The sequence below is a fragment of the Pinus tabuliformis genome, chromosome 9 (genome assembly GCF_031772625.1).
Source record: "Pinus tabuliformis cultivar Carrire ecotype Pingquan chromosome 9, CPIR1, whole genome shotgun sequence".
In the NCBI taxonomy this organism is placed as follows: Eukaryota; Viridiplantae; Streptophyta; class Pinopsida; order Pinales; family Pinaceae; genus Pinus; species Pinus tabuliformis.
Genome location: NC_142307.1, coordinates 853,167,066 through 853,181,681, shown reverse-complemented (window position 1 = coordinate 853,181,681; position 14,616 = coordinate 853,167,066).

Genomic DNA, 14,616 nt, shown 5'->3' with positions numbered 1-14,616 from the left:
TATATATATATGAAAAGGCTTCTAGGAGATAGGATCACTGAGACTGTGATAGTGTTCTTCTCTGCACTAAGGTATTCTCTACATTGAGACTAGAATCATGACGATCGTCCGAGAAATATAGAGCTATTGTACTCACCAAGATTCTGAACCACTGTGCTTCTACTTGACTGATATTTTGAGCCACCATACTTGACCGAAGTTTCAAAGCTGTCTAAAAATCCTTGACCGTCATTCTAAACCTCAACGCCTATTTATAGTGGGTATGTCTCCCATATTTAGCCAATGTGTCAATATGAATTGATGTTTCTATTTTCTTGACCCGACATGACATTTATATATGAGTTGAGGCCAACATGACTGTCTTCTTCCTCGTTTAGCTTGCAAAATTCTTCTTGTGCTTGTCCTGGAGGGTTGTTTAGACTTTTCATTACACATGAAATTCACTCTTTGACATCCTAAAGCTCTCAGTGGGAGCCACTAAATAAATAAGTCTCTTTCTCATGAAACCCATGCAGCAAGGAATAATAAATTCATTTTACAAAAAATCATAATTCCAATTTCATAAAGACCGAAATTTCTTAATTCTACAAATGATCTCATTAAATCCAACCTTAGGTGATGGAAGTGCCAAAAGTTGATATAATGGTAAGGATTGTGGAACCGATTTCAACAAGGTGGCTCTCCTAGCTATATTTAGACATTGCAAAGAAATTTTTTTCAATTGTTTGTTAAATCTATCCAAGATCTTGGGCCAATGAGTATATCTCAGAGATCTAGAGAATAATAGGATAATCAAGTAACAGGTTAGAAAGTAACCAACCTGGAGCCCTAAATATTGTGCCAAATGAAATTTGATCTTGATGCCGAGTATTAAAGAAGAAAATATTATATTTTCCCTCATTGATCTGAGTACCTGATACCTCTAAGAAATCTAAGAGGATATGGTCAAGACATCATATCTCTTGATTTTTTGGTTCTCCAAACATCATAACACCATCCACAAACTGTTGGTGCAAGATAGGTAGATCACAACCAATGAATCAGATGCCTCTCAACACCCCTTTTTCAACTTCCATTTTGATGTATCACTCAAGCCCTTCAATAGCCATGATGAACAAAAATGGGGATAAAGGATCACCTTTTCTAATTCCCTGAGATGCGTGGAAGGTGTTCATAGGGGATCTGTTGAATAATATGGAAAAGAAAGGTTTGGAAATGAGGGATTTAATTGAGTGAATCCGCAAGAATGAGAATCCAAAAGCTTCCAGTAATCTAAGAAAATATTTCCAATTTAACATATCGTATGCTTTTGATAAGCCAAGCTTTATTACCATACCTAGCCTTTAGGATTATCTAAGAGAGTGAATTACCCCGTGAGTTGCCACCACACCATTAAGGATCTACTACACTTCCATGAATCCTATTTTTTCTGGAGCAATGATCGAATTCAACATAGGTTTAAGAATTTTCGTGATGACTAATGAGATGATCTATATATCACATTATAGAGAGAAATTGGTTGGAAACTATTTGGTTCACTGGCATTTCCATTCTTGGGGATGAGAGCTAATAATGTTGCATTTAATCCTAACCAAACCTATTATATCTTTCTGGATTCCTCTACCAATGCATGGACTTCCTCATCGATAAAAGACCAACATGATTTGATGAATTCTATGATGAATTCATCCGGTCTTGAAACTTTATTGCTTAGCATTTCCTTAATTTCTTCCTCGAACTCTACAAATGAAATCTCCCTCATGAGTGCTAAGTCTTTCTCTTCACTTATCAATTTAGGAATATGGGTGGTGGTGCACGTGATTGTTGTGTCCCTCTCTAGATCCATTTCCATTAATAGGTCTTGAGAGTAAGATACTAACTCATTCTTAATTTCTTCATGTTGAAGAATTTTGTTCCCATCCCTTGAATTAATAGACAAAATTCCGTTGTTATGTATGTGCTTAATCGTGGCTTTATCAAATAATTTGGTATTTTCTCCCCCTCTTGCAACCACTGAATGCTAGATTTATGTCTCTAGAGAAGTTCCTCTTCCTTGCACCTTTTCTCTAGTTCTTGGATAATGTGGCCTTATTCCTCAAGTAGTGCCTTCAATTTTCCTTCTTTATTGATTTCTTGCTAGATCTCCTCCATACAAGATTCTAACTTGTTCTTATCATCCTAAACATTACCAAAACCCACCTGGTTCCATTGCTTGATCCGAAACTTGAGGTCTTTTGACTTAAATTGAAAGGTCTCCATCAAATTTATACCTTGGACTTTAGTGCTCCGTCACCATTCTTTGACTAAGGGAAAGAAATCCTCCTTTTGGAGCTAAAAGCTTTCAAACCTAAATGGCCTATTTCTAGGGGCCATATTAAGTTGTATCTCCAATCTCATGGGCCAATGATCTAAGTGTAGAAATGGAAAAACAATTTCTTCTACAAATTCATCCCTTCCTCATAATTGCTCAGAGAAAAAGAATCGGTTTGAAAGGCATGCCACTTAGTTTCTTCCTCCTTGACATTTATTCCACGTGAAGGTCTCGTTGTTAATATCTGTGTCTGTGACCCTTAACTTCTAGATAGCATCTAGAAATAATTCAAAAAATTGATCTTAGCATCTAACTCCTTCCCTCTTCTCCTTTAGGTGTTTTATTAGATTGAAGTCCCCCCTACAAACCAACAGTTATCCCAGTGAATGTTTCTCACAATACGCATGTTAGATAGAAAGTCATTTTTCTCCCCTAGGATTGAGGGACCATAGATGGCTAATAGACAAACCACCTCCTGCAATCCAATGCATCATAAATGCAATGACAAAATATTGGGATATGTGATCCAATCATATAATGTTATTACTCTTGCATCCCATTCCACTTCAAGCGCTACAACACTGCCTCTGACATCTATGGCTATGAGATTGCATCCTCTCGAACATTTCCCCGTGATTTTTTCAAGAATTACTGTTGATACCTTTGTTTTTTGCAACAATACTATCTTTCGTTTCTCTTTTACAATTCTATCCTTTAGGTAGTTCAATTTAACCCTACTATTGAGACCCTGTGTATCCCATGTGATCACTTTTATTAACGATCCAAAACAAAGAGGTGGAAATAATTTGTGATCTCATTGATCTACTCTGAATTTATAAAAAAAATCCCCAAAAACTGTTATTACCACTTTGGTGGTTTTTCGACATTTATGGCTTCGTTCTCTTGGTGCATGGTCTTTACTTCTACTAGTGTGTGAGGTATCCTCCTTTGGGACTATGATTCCTTTATGTTCCTCTTTTGATTGCAAGTGGGCCTACTTCCATTGTACATACAAGGAAAAAAATGCTTGAGATGCTTGATGGGGATGTTTGTAGCCTCCACTTTTTCCCAGTTTATCAGGAACTTGACCGTTATTTTCTCGTCTAAGATAACATTTTCCTATCGATCTATTGCAGCGATGATCTTGCTAGTGCTAGTGAGTAGATCCTTTAGATCTAGTGAATCAAAATATTTCTCTGGGGTTTTGCACATAGGGTTTTGCTTATCCCTTAGAATGATTACATTCGCTTCGATATCCATTAGTTGGTATGCTTGCTTGGCCATTGGTGTCTCTTCCTATGCTATGCCTTCTAGCTAGGAAAGTACCTAAAATTGGTTCTGGCCTTGGGGGGCTTCCTTCAATGCATTTCTCTTTGGATTCAACTTAGGCATTTGGTTGTGTTGGTTGTGGCTTCTTCAATTAACTACCTCTTGAAACCCGTCATCAATTTGTGGGTTAGATTGTGCCTAGTTTCGTTGCAGAACTAGCGAGCAGTCCCAATACAGGTGACCATACTCGTGGCATTTTCTACATTTTAATGGGACATACTCGTAGTCGCGCTGATGGGTCCAAATCTCATCATGGTATTCTAGATCTATGGATTCATGGAGTAGCTTTGAAATACTCATATATACGCATAATCTAGCATATCAAGTTTGTCATTTCCTTTTAGTGATCTTAGAAACCTTGACAAATTTTCCTGTTGAATTCCCAATATCGACCCATGTTCACCTCGATTCGTATCCACCTCTGTTCATATCATTCTCCATTCGCTGCTGAACTCATTTTCCTTCCAGAATATCTGGCTCCCATAAATTTTCATGAAGGGCAAAGAAACAAACACAAACTAGGGAGAAATTACTCATTTTCTAGATTGTAGCATTTCGCCCAAAATTGGACAAATAATCTAGGAGCGTTCATAAAATAAGGGCTATTTTCAAACACTTTCTCATTGTCTCAAGATCTACAATGATAATTGTGAAGAAACCCTTCTCCCTTAGCCGAAATTCTATTGAACCCTCAAGCCTTCATTTCATTTGGATCGATTTTACTATATCTTGCTCCTTTGGCCAAACTACCATGGGATTACAGATCAAGACATCATCCTTCATAAATTGCCTTGATTTCTCCAGTTTATTATTGGCAGTGACATACTTGGAATTTGATGTAGCCTTGTGGAGGCCTTGGATCTGCGGTCTAGACTCTGATTGGGCCCAGAACGGGATTTCCTTTGTTCCAATTTTTTTTTGGAAGAGAAACGTTTTGGCCCATATACGAGATTCTTCGACCCCATTACAACATTGCAATGGGAGAGGATTGCGCCCCTACTTAAGGTACCACTCATGTCGCCTATCCATCGAAGCAGTTGACGAAGAAAGGCACCCACATCTGAAAAAATCAGATCCGTGATTAAAAAACCCTAGTGTTTAAGCTTCACGGTAAGAAACCAAACCAATATTAAAAACAAATGATTTTACTCTGAGCGGTCGGTTGTAGAGCATAATCAAGAATAACAGGATGGAATATTGGCACCGTGTCATAAAGTTGGAAGAAAATCGACAGAAAATTTATGATAATTGAGATATTGCAATATATATTATTCCAACGACACTGGAAGATCCTCGAGAATTTCGATGAAACACAATCTTTAAAAGTCAAAAATGTTCTTTAGGCAGACGAAAGGTCAAGACAAGGCATGACAAGCGAACAACCGCTGTAACGTAGTACGATGCCGTTATCTTTACTGCTTTCCAAACGATCTGAAAATAGAGAGATTCGTTTGTCCATTTTTAAAGGTATATTTAGAAGCGCAATTTGAATAGGACAGAAAAGATACAATTCTTTAATTAGCCACTTGAATGACATTCTATTCATCATGTTCATCGTAATTATTTTACAAGGGCTTCTGTTTTGCAAAGTACAGCATCATTCACGGTTTATCCTTCTACTAGGATTTTGTTCTTCGGCCATGATCTTTTTTCGAAACCAATATAGCTAGATGGAACTGATGCGTGGCTGTAATGTGCATATTAAAGGCGAATTACAAGGCCGCTTAGCTTTGCAGGAGTAATGTCATTTTCCCGTGCACAGATGTAAGAGAATTCAAAGTAGCATTGCCGAGATCTCTCAATTCCTCAATTCTAATAGAGAATCCTGGAGTGAGGGTTATTTGTGAGCTAGATCGGAAGATAGACCGATGCTAAACGAAAAAATGAAGCTATTATGGACCTGAAAGTGATATCTGATCCACTGCAAGCCATCCATGGGCGTTTTCTGCTGATAATTTACAAGAGCCTCATCTAGTACCAGCTCCAATAGTCAAATAATCACTCTGAAAAAAGCGATCAGGAAGCCACCAAAGAAGACATGTCAGGAGATCCAAAAGGATCAGCGAAAAAAGATGTTATATTCGATGGTGACACCAGTGTAGGATCCTCTCCGTATATTTGCGCTCATGCTTTAAAGGCATTGAGAGTTCGCTCTTCTCCAACTAAAGATCGTCACTGTAAAGTGAACACTCCGAAACGACACCGCGATCGAAGGGTGAGGCTTGCTGTTTCCACTGCCAGTCAATTGTATAGCCTACAACATAGATTAGGTCTTCAACAGCCAAGCAAGGTATTGGACTGGCTCATCAGTAAATCAAAATCTGCGATAGATGGACTGCCCGTACCGTCCTCTATATCTAACATAAACTGCAGGAAATGTAATACTATTCAAAACAACGGCGCAACCGTTGTAGATGTCATCTCAACCTCAAGAGGAGAAAATGGAATATCTCACTCTGTGCCTAAAATTTTACCATTATGGATGGATAAAGAAAATGAGACGAAATTCCATTATGGGGAAACGAATGGGGAAGAACTGAATGTTGGTACAACGAATGTTCTCCATCCTTCAATGCTCCAGAATAGGACTGAAGCAACTGCCCTTCTTCCGATATGCAGCGAACGAAAGAGGCTCCAGCGTTCAGTGCTTGTGAAGAAGGGAAACACACAAGAGGGGATCGCATTGACAAGTCCTTTTCCGTAACAAGAACGGGTCGCGATAACAAGTCCTTTTCAGCAACAATCAAGGTGCTTTGATGTAGGACTCGGTTCGTCCGACACTTCAAATGCAATTTTGATACCTTTTAATTCATTGCGCATGCCAGGGCACGAAGAGGTAGCATGTACCGGCATGCGTAGTCGTAGACCACCATCGCCGTCTTGCGAAACACAATTTGAGACGGATCAACAAATAATGCGGGCTGCAAGTAGCGCTGGAACTCTTCTACCGTTGGTTTTCTGTTCAAATGGTTTTGATTCGAGTCGACAGGATGGGAAAACAAATAATTTGTCACAGAAATGTACTTCTTTGCAAGACAATGACAGCATTTACATAGAAGAGCTTTTGAAGCTTTCGGGTAATATTAATAGCTATAATAACACAGTAGTGCCGAGGCTCACTCCAAACCCTTTCTGTGAAAGCATTGCCTCTTTGTCGACGACAGTTACGACAAATGGTACAGAAGCCCAGGAGATCGCTGGAGGGAAGGTGTCACGCCCACAGGCCTACGGTAGTCTTCCAACCGTGTCCGGCGAGGTGCGGCACCACCGTACACTTTCTTTTTAACAATACTCATGCACATGGACTACGCCTTTCCACATTAACATACTTAATTCATCTTTCTCAATTAAGTAAAATGCATTAATCTTCATACACGTTCATAACCAATATGCAATTAAACCGAGAACATAACAATTGCACACAATTATAGAGGGAGGGGCAACTCCCGAACAAGTCCGCCCGATAATAATATATTATGAAAGATTTCAATAATACATCATACAAGTGTGCCTGGCAAAATCCAAGGCCAACACTTAGAATATTTTACAACAAGACAAGATAGCCTTTTACATACACATTTGTGCACCTTTGCCCAAGAGCGGGTACCCACACGGGTCACCCAGACGCCCATACAATCCTGCCCAAATACCGTGTATAGAACCTCCTCAACCGTGATAAACCTTCACACAACTCAAGCCAAAACATGCGAGATCCTCCTAACCTTTATGCGCATGAGGAATGCGCATCTCCTTAAGACCTTCGCACTTTTTCTTGTCCTTATGCGAAGACACTCCAAGCGAAGTTCGATGGAGAAATGAAGCTCCATCCTCCATAATATATACGCTTCCTTCCATATGTTATAAGGGGGTGCACCACTCATGGCCGACCCCACCATGTCACATACATGCCCAAGTATATATATTATTTTATTGTATTTCATTTTAATTAACCACACATATATATATATATATATATATATGTACAAGTCTCCATATAATATATGTTTATGTGTTTATTCGTTGCTCCAAATGAGCCCAAGCTTTTATGTTTATACGTACTCCATTGTGGGTTTATGGAACGGGTGTCTAGCCTTAAGGCTTCACCACATACGCCCGCAACATACATAATAACATGTCGGCCTCACTCCATTTGACAACGCATATAAACCATATTCAACACTTAATTTTATTTTAAGTGTTTTCCTTTGTTGCTGCTGAAATGTCGCACATTATCGTCGCAACATAACCGCAGTCCGCCCGCTGTTTGTCGCATTGCTACCGCCCGTCGTGTGAAGGGGCGCCCGCCCAGGTCGTCCTTCCTTCGCACCTGCGCGCCCGCTGCTGTTGAACCGCGTCCGCCTTTGTTAAGTCGCGCCCGCCAATGTCGAACCGTGCCCGCGTTCCACATAACCGCCATCGCCATGTCTGCCGCTCGGGTTGTCCGTCCATCGGGCGCGGGTCGCCCACGGGTCGCCCGCCCATCGTGCGCGGGTCACCCACGAGTCGCCCGTTTATCCACCGCACCGGCTCGTCGGGTGGCCGCACCCGCATACCAACTCGCCGCCTGCTCGTCAGCTCGAGTGACCGCACCTCGGTTCGCCATGCCTATCCGCCAACTCGGGTGACCGCACCTTGGTTCGCCGTGCCTATCCGCCAGCTTGGGTGACCGCACCTGTGCCTTGGCTTGTCCTGCCTGTCGCACATCAACTCGTCGGGCCGCCCGCCCACCGTGCAAGGGCGCCCGCCCGGGTCGTGCCCACGTCCAACCGTCGTGTGAAGGGGCGCTCGCTCATCGCGCACCTGCCCGAGTCGCGAGGGCCTTACATTCTCCTCCACCTGAAATCGTTGTCGTCCTCGACAACATACCATCTCGGTGGCTCTCCACCAAGATCAACATCAACAAGAGTCATCTCAATCCATGATGATCAACCACCATGTGTCGTCCTCATGTGAACTGCTGCCATGATACTCCAACAAATGCCAACACATCTTTGTACACTGATATCCCCCCATGTTTGAAAATAATACTGAGAGGGGAGGTGAATCAGTATTATGAGATCAATACAACTTTTCAATGCTCAGAAACATATACGCTACTTCAGTTAAGTGAACCAGCGTGTATACGCTACTGTGTCTAAAGAAAACAGCGTATAACCAGAAAACTTATAATTCAGTTAGTTTATCTTCAGTGAAGTGCATGAGGTCATTATTTACCATATTAAGAGTAAACAGTATAACAGAACAGATCATCACATAAAAGCCACACACATGAACACCATGATATAAGGTGGAAACCCAATGTGGGTGAAAACCACCTGCTGCAAGTCGTCTCTATCTTTCTTTAATAAGAACTTCAGTTTACAATATTTTGTACTGGTGCAGCCTTATACCAATACGCAGGCTACAACCTGCAGAAGACTTCAACCTTCTCTCGTTCTCCAAACTTCCTTAGAAGGGAGCTTCAACCCCCTTTGCTCTTGTACTAGCTAAGATACTAGTACGTAGGTGCAGGCCTACAATCTTCTTTCCTTCAGGTACCACTTTTCATACATTTTCAGACTGGATATTCTTGAAGCACAATATTACAATCTGAAGACCACAATTCATTCAACCTTCATAGCAGATTACAAAAAAACCAATACTCACATCAACAATCTTTGAATCACTGAACCACTGAAACCCTGTCAAACCCAGTTACCAGAACACAGAGCAGACTACAGAACTCTGCAATAACAGTCAGACCCAGCTACAACCCAAAAATCAAGCTCCAAAAGATATACGCTACTTCAATGAAGGCAACCCGCGTATACACGCGGTTTTACTGAAGACAACCTACGTACAGATCTAAAAATAATTTTTCATAACTTGCAGCTGTACCAGACATCAGTTATACCCAGAACATAATATTGTGTCAGTCATGCGGATCTAGAAATACGCATAATCAACTATATAAAGATAGTTCATTTCAAACCATTTGATCGCGATCTCTCCTTAGATCTTGTTCTCCATCAACCGATGAGATCTCTCCTTATCTCAGATCAAGCAATACATCATCAACCAATAACCTGCATACTGGATCTAATACTTCATCAGATATTCAAGACATTTCAGATACCCTTGCCTAATGATTTCCTTCTCCGTATATAGCCTTAGGCCTTGTTCAATACCAAGAGCCAAAACCATAGAAATCCAATACCATCATCTTCAAAAACTAGGGATCAACACGTCCGTCGAGACACCAAGGTCCAAAACCATAGGCACAACTTCCAAGGAATAACCGTCGTGGACCAAAGATAAGTTTTCCACATACACGCGCTTTTACTGAAGCCAACCAGCGTGTACATGTATATATTTTTCTTCATACTTGTAGACTGATCATCAATTCCTTGCTGCTATCCTTCTGCACTATGATTTGTTATCAGTGTGATTTGCCATCAAGGACAACACTTGTCTCATAATGCCAACAATCTCCCCCTTTGGACTTGATGGCAACAATACCAAATCAAATCACTTACTTGTAGACTGATCATCAATTCCTTGCTGCTATCCTTCTGCACTATGATTTGTTATCAGTGTGATTTGCCATCAAGGACAACACTTGTCTCATAATGCAAACAATCTCCCCCTTTGGACTTGATGGCAACAATACCAAATCAAATCACTCTCCCCCTTTGTCATCAAGGGCAAAGGGCTGTGCTCCCCTTGAGTACATGTTGATATCTTTGCTTGGCTGTGCTGAAACATGCTTCCTCTGACTGTAGGCAAGATCTGCAAAAGATGTTCTTCAAAGGAACCAAGACTTATACACCATAAGGGACCTTCCTATTACCAAAAGACTCAATACATACATCCATACTCCCAACCAAGAGGGGATACATCAGAAACAACCAATTATATTACATCATTCATCCCAGGCATAGTGGGGAAACCAACATAGGCCGTTACATGACCTTGACACCATAAAAGAGATATCACAGAAGAGATACATGACATAGAGACAACACATCTAGACCAAGGCATATGAAAGTCACAAGCAGCATCTGATACACATCTTTTAGATCAGCAACCAAGATTTCCTTCTGAGCTCCTTCTCCTGAAACCAACAACAGTTGTGTACTAGAACCAAAAGCATCTAAATGCCAACAATGCTTTATGAGACTTTAATCTGCTCCCCTTGAACCTGTGCCTGCTGCTCCCCCTGAACCTATGCCTGAAGAATTCTAGCATACCCATCTCAAACCTTCTTCGACCAGAGTCTGCCCTTGCTGTTCAGAACTCCATATACGCGACTTCTCCTGCAGAAAACGGCGTATGCACGCGGATATGCTTTCTGCAACACGCGTACACCATACACGCGACTTTCCCAGCATAAATCTGCGTATATACGCGGATATCCCTTACGTAACTTGCGTATACCAAATTTTCTGTAGAACAGACAAGCTTCAACAGCAGGATGAAGCATCAACTACTCCCAGCTTTTTTCTGAGATATTCGAAAGTTTCCCTGGGCAATGGTTTTGTGAGAATATCAGCAACTTGTTCCTTAGAAGGAACATACTCCAACTTGACCTTCTGCTCAAGCACTTGTTCCCGAAGAAAATGGTACTTGATTGGTATGTGCTTGGTCTTTGAGTGCATGACTGGATTCTTTGAAATGTTGATTGCACTTGTATTATCACATAAGATAGAGACTGGTGAAGTGCAAGTGATTTGAAAATCCTGCAAGGTCTGCATCATCCAAAGAAGTTGTGTGCAACAAGATGCCGCAGCCACATATTCTGCTTCAGCTATAGATAAGGCAATCGAACTCTGTTTCTTGCTGAACCAAGATACTAATCTGGAGCCCATAAAGAATGCACCACCACTTGTGCTCTTCCTGTCATCCACGCTTCCCGCCCAATCTGCATCTGTATAAGCATGAAGTGTGAGATCTGTATCTCTAGGATACCATAATCCATAATTTTGTGTCCCTTGAAGATATTTGAAGATTCTCTTCACTGCCTGAAGATGAGTCTCCTTTGGATTTGCCTGAAATCTCCCAACTATTCCGACTGCATGCATGATGTTTGGTTGGGTACCTGTCAAATAAAGCAAACTCCCAATCATGGATCTATAAGTTGGTTGATGAACTGCTGCTGATTCATCATTTGCACTGAGGCTGCATCCTGTAACCATGGGTGTACATACTAGCTTTGAATCTTCCATGCCATACTTCTTCAAGATCTGCTTGAGGTACTTGGTTTGAGACAAGAAGATGCCTCCTTCATTTTGTTGGATTTGCAATCCAAGAAAGTATGTCAATTCTCCAAGTAGTGACATTTCGAATTCTTTATGCATAACCAAGGAAAAGTTTTGACTCATAGTCTCTTCATTGCTGCCAAAGATAATATCATCTACATAAACAACAAGTATTAGCAATTTGTTATTTTCAATTTTTATATAGAGATTGCTATCTGCTGATCCTTTTGAAAAGCCTTGTTGGTGAAGATATTTGTCCAATCGATAGTACCAAGCCCTTGGAGCTTGTTTGAGACCATAGAGAGCCTTTTTTAATTTGCATACAAGGTTTGGATCATTCCCAAGAATGAAACCATCTGGCTGCTCAATATATACTTCTTCTTCTAAGTCTCCATTCAGAAAGGCTGATTTCACGTCCATTTGAAATACCTTGAAGTTTTGAAAGCTTGAGAGAGCAAGGAACATTCGGATGGCCTCAAGTCTTGCTACAGGAGCAAAGGTCTCTTCAAAATCTATCCCTTCTTGCTGTGCATACCCTTTACAAACAAGTCTAGCCTTGTTTCTAATTACTTCTCCATTTTCATTCAATTTATTCTTGAAGACCCATTTTGTCCCTATGACATTCTTATCTTTTGGTCTAGGAACCAGTTCCCAAGTGTTGTTCTTTTCAATCTGCTCAAGTTCTTCATCCATTGCTTTGACCCAACATTCATCTTTGCATGCCTCTTTCACATTTTGTGGTTCAGTGGAAGAGAGTAATGCCAAATAGCTTGAAGCTTCTGCAATTCTTCTTCTTGTTTGTATTCCTGCTTCTTTCTGCCCCACAATCTGAGATTCTGGATGATTCTTTTGAACATATCTGGATGGAGTCTTCTCTTCTATTCTTGCCTGCTCCTCTGGTTCTTCTTGAGGTTCTTCTTCTTCATCATTCTGCCTTTGAGTGTAGCCTTCATCTTCTTCAATGTCTTCATGATGAACTTGCCTAGGAATATATCCCTTCTCATCAACCACTACATCAATGCTGTCAACAATTCTGCCAAGTCTTTTATTGTAGCACTTGTATGCTTTGCTATGAGGAGAATAACCAAGAAGAATGCCTTCATCTGCTCTTGGTTCAAGTTTGCCGAGTTGCTCATCAGTATTCTTAATATAACATTTGCTCCCAAATATTTTGAAGTGCTTCACCGAAGGAGTCTCACCACTCCAGAGCTCATGAGGTGTTTGAGTGTTGTTTACTCGGACATTTGTTTTGTTAAGAATAATAACCGCAGCATGTGCAGCTTCACCCCAGAAAGTTGCGGGAGTACCTGATTCATCAAGCATAGCACGAGCCATTTGTTGGATTGTTCTATTCATTCTTTCCACCACCCCATTTTGCTGAGGAGTTCTAGCTGTAGAGAATTCTCTTCTTATCCCATGTTCTTCACAGAAATTGAAAAATTCGTTTGAGGTAAACTCCCCACCTCTGTCAGATCTGAGGCACTTAATTTTGTGTCCTGATTCATTTTCAACCAAGGCTTTGAAGGATTTGAATTTTTCGAATGCTTCATCTTTGTGCTTCATAAGTCCTAACCAGACAAACCTGGAGAAATCGTCAATGAATAATATCAAGTATTCTTCTCCTCGAGGTGTTCTTTTTCTGAATGGACCACATGTATCTGTATGTACTAGCTCAAGAGGCATGCTAGCTGATCCTTCCTTCTCTGGAAAGTTAGTTTTAGTTTGCTTTCCAAACTGACAAGATTTGCATATAGTGTTGTCTGTAATTTTGATATCTGGAAGACCACGAACTGCCTGATATTTGCATGCTTTCCTTATTTGTGAAAAGCTTAGATGCCCCAACCTTCGATGCCATAGCCAGTGTTCATCATCCTTGCTCAAATAGCATTGTTGTTGTCCTTCTTCAAATATGTATAGATTATTTGGAGTCCTTCTTCCTTTGATCACTGTTTTACCTGTATCAAGATCACGAACACAACATCCATTTGATCTAAATATTACCTCTATTCCTTGATCGCACATCTGACTGACACTCAGAAGATTATGCTTCAATCCATCAACATACAAAACATTTCCAGCTTTGACCTTCTCTTTCAATGGAGCCACATCTTTTCCTTTTATGGCTGCAGAGATATCGTTTCCAAAAGAAACTTTCTTCCCCTTTTCTAATGCGGTATATGACTCAAGCTTTTCTTTGTCCCCTGTCATATGCTTCGAACATCCGCTGTCAATGTACCATAGACTTTCTTGACCTTCTGCATAAAAGGCTATCCCACATCTTTCTGGTTGTGGTTCCTTTATTCTCCATGTTCTGACATTTGAGTTTTGCTCCTTCTGAATTGTCTTCCGGAACCTGCTCCTGCATTCAGAGTCTTCATGACCAAAGTTATTACAAATAGAGAATTCAACTTAATTTTCAAGAACCGAAAAGTTGTTATAAGTCCTTTTCATGGTTTCAGTCATTCTCCCTTGCTTTTGAGCTTCTCTAGTCATGATTGTCTTGTATGCAACACATTGAGCTGCTTTGTGACCGAAGTTATGGCAAGAAAAGCATTGGCCATTAAAGAAAATTCTGCGATAATCAGATCTATCATCCAACCAATTGTAGCTTCTATTTATTCTTGGAGCAAATTGGGAAGATTTTACCTGTGGCTGATTGTATCTTCTGTTTGTCCTTAAGGCAGTTTGTCCCCAAATTTCTTGATGGTCTTTATTTGTTCTTGAGGTAAACTGTCCCTG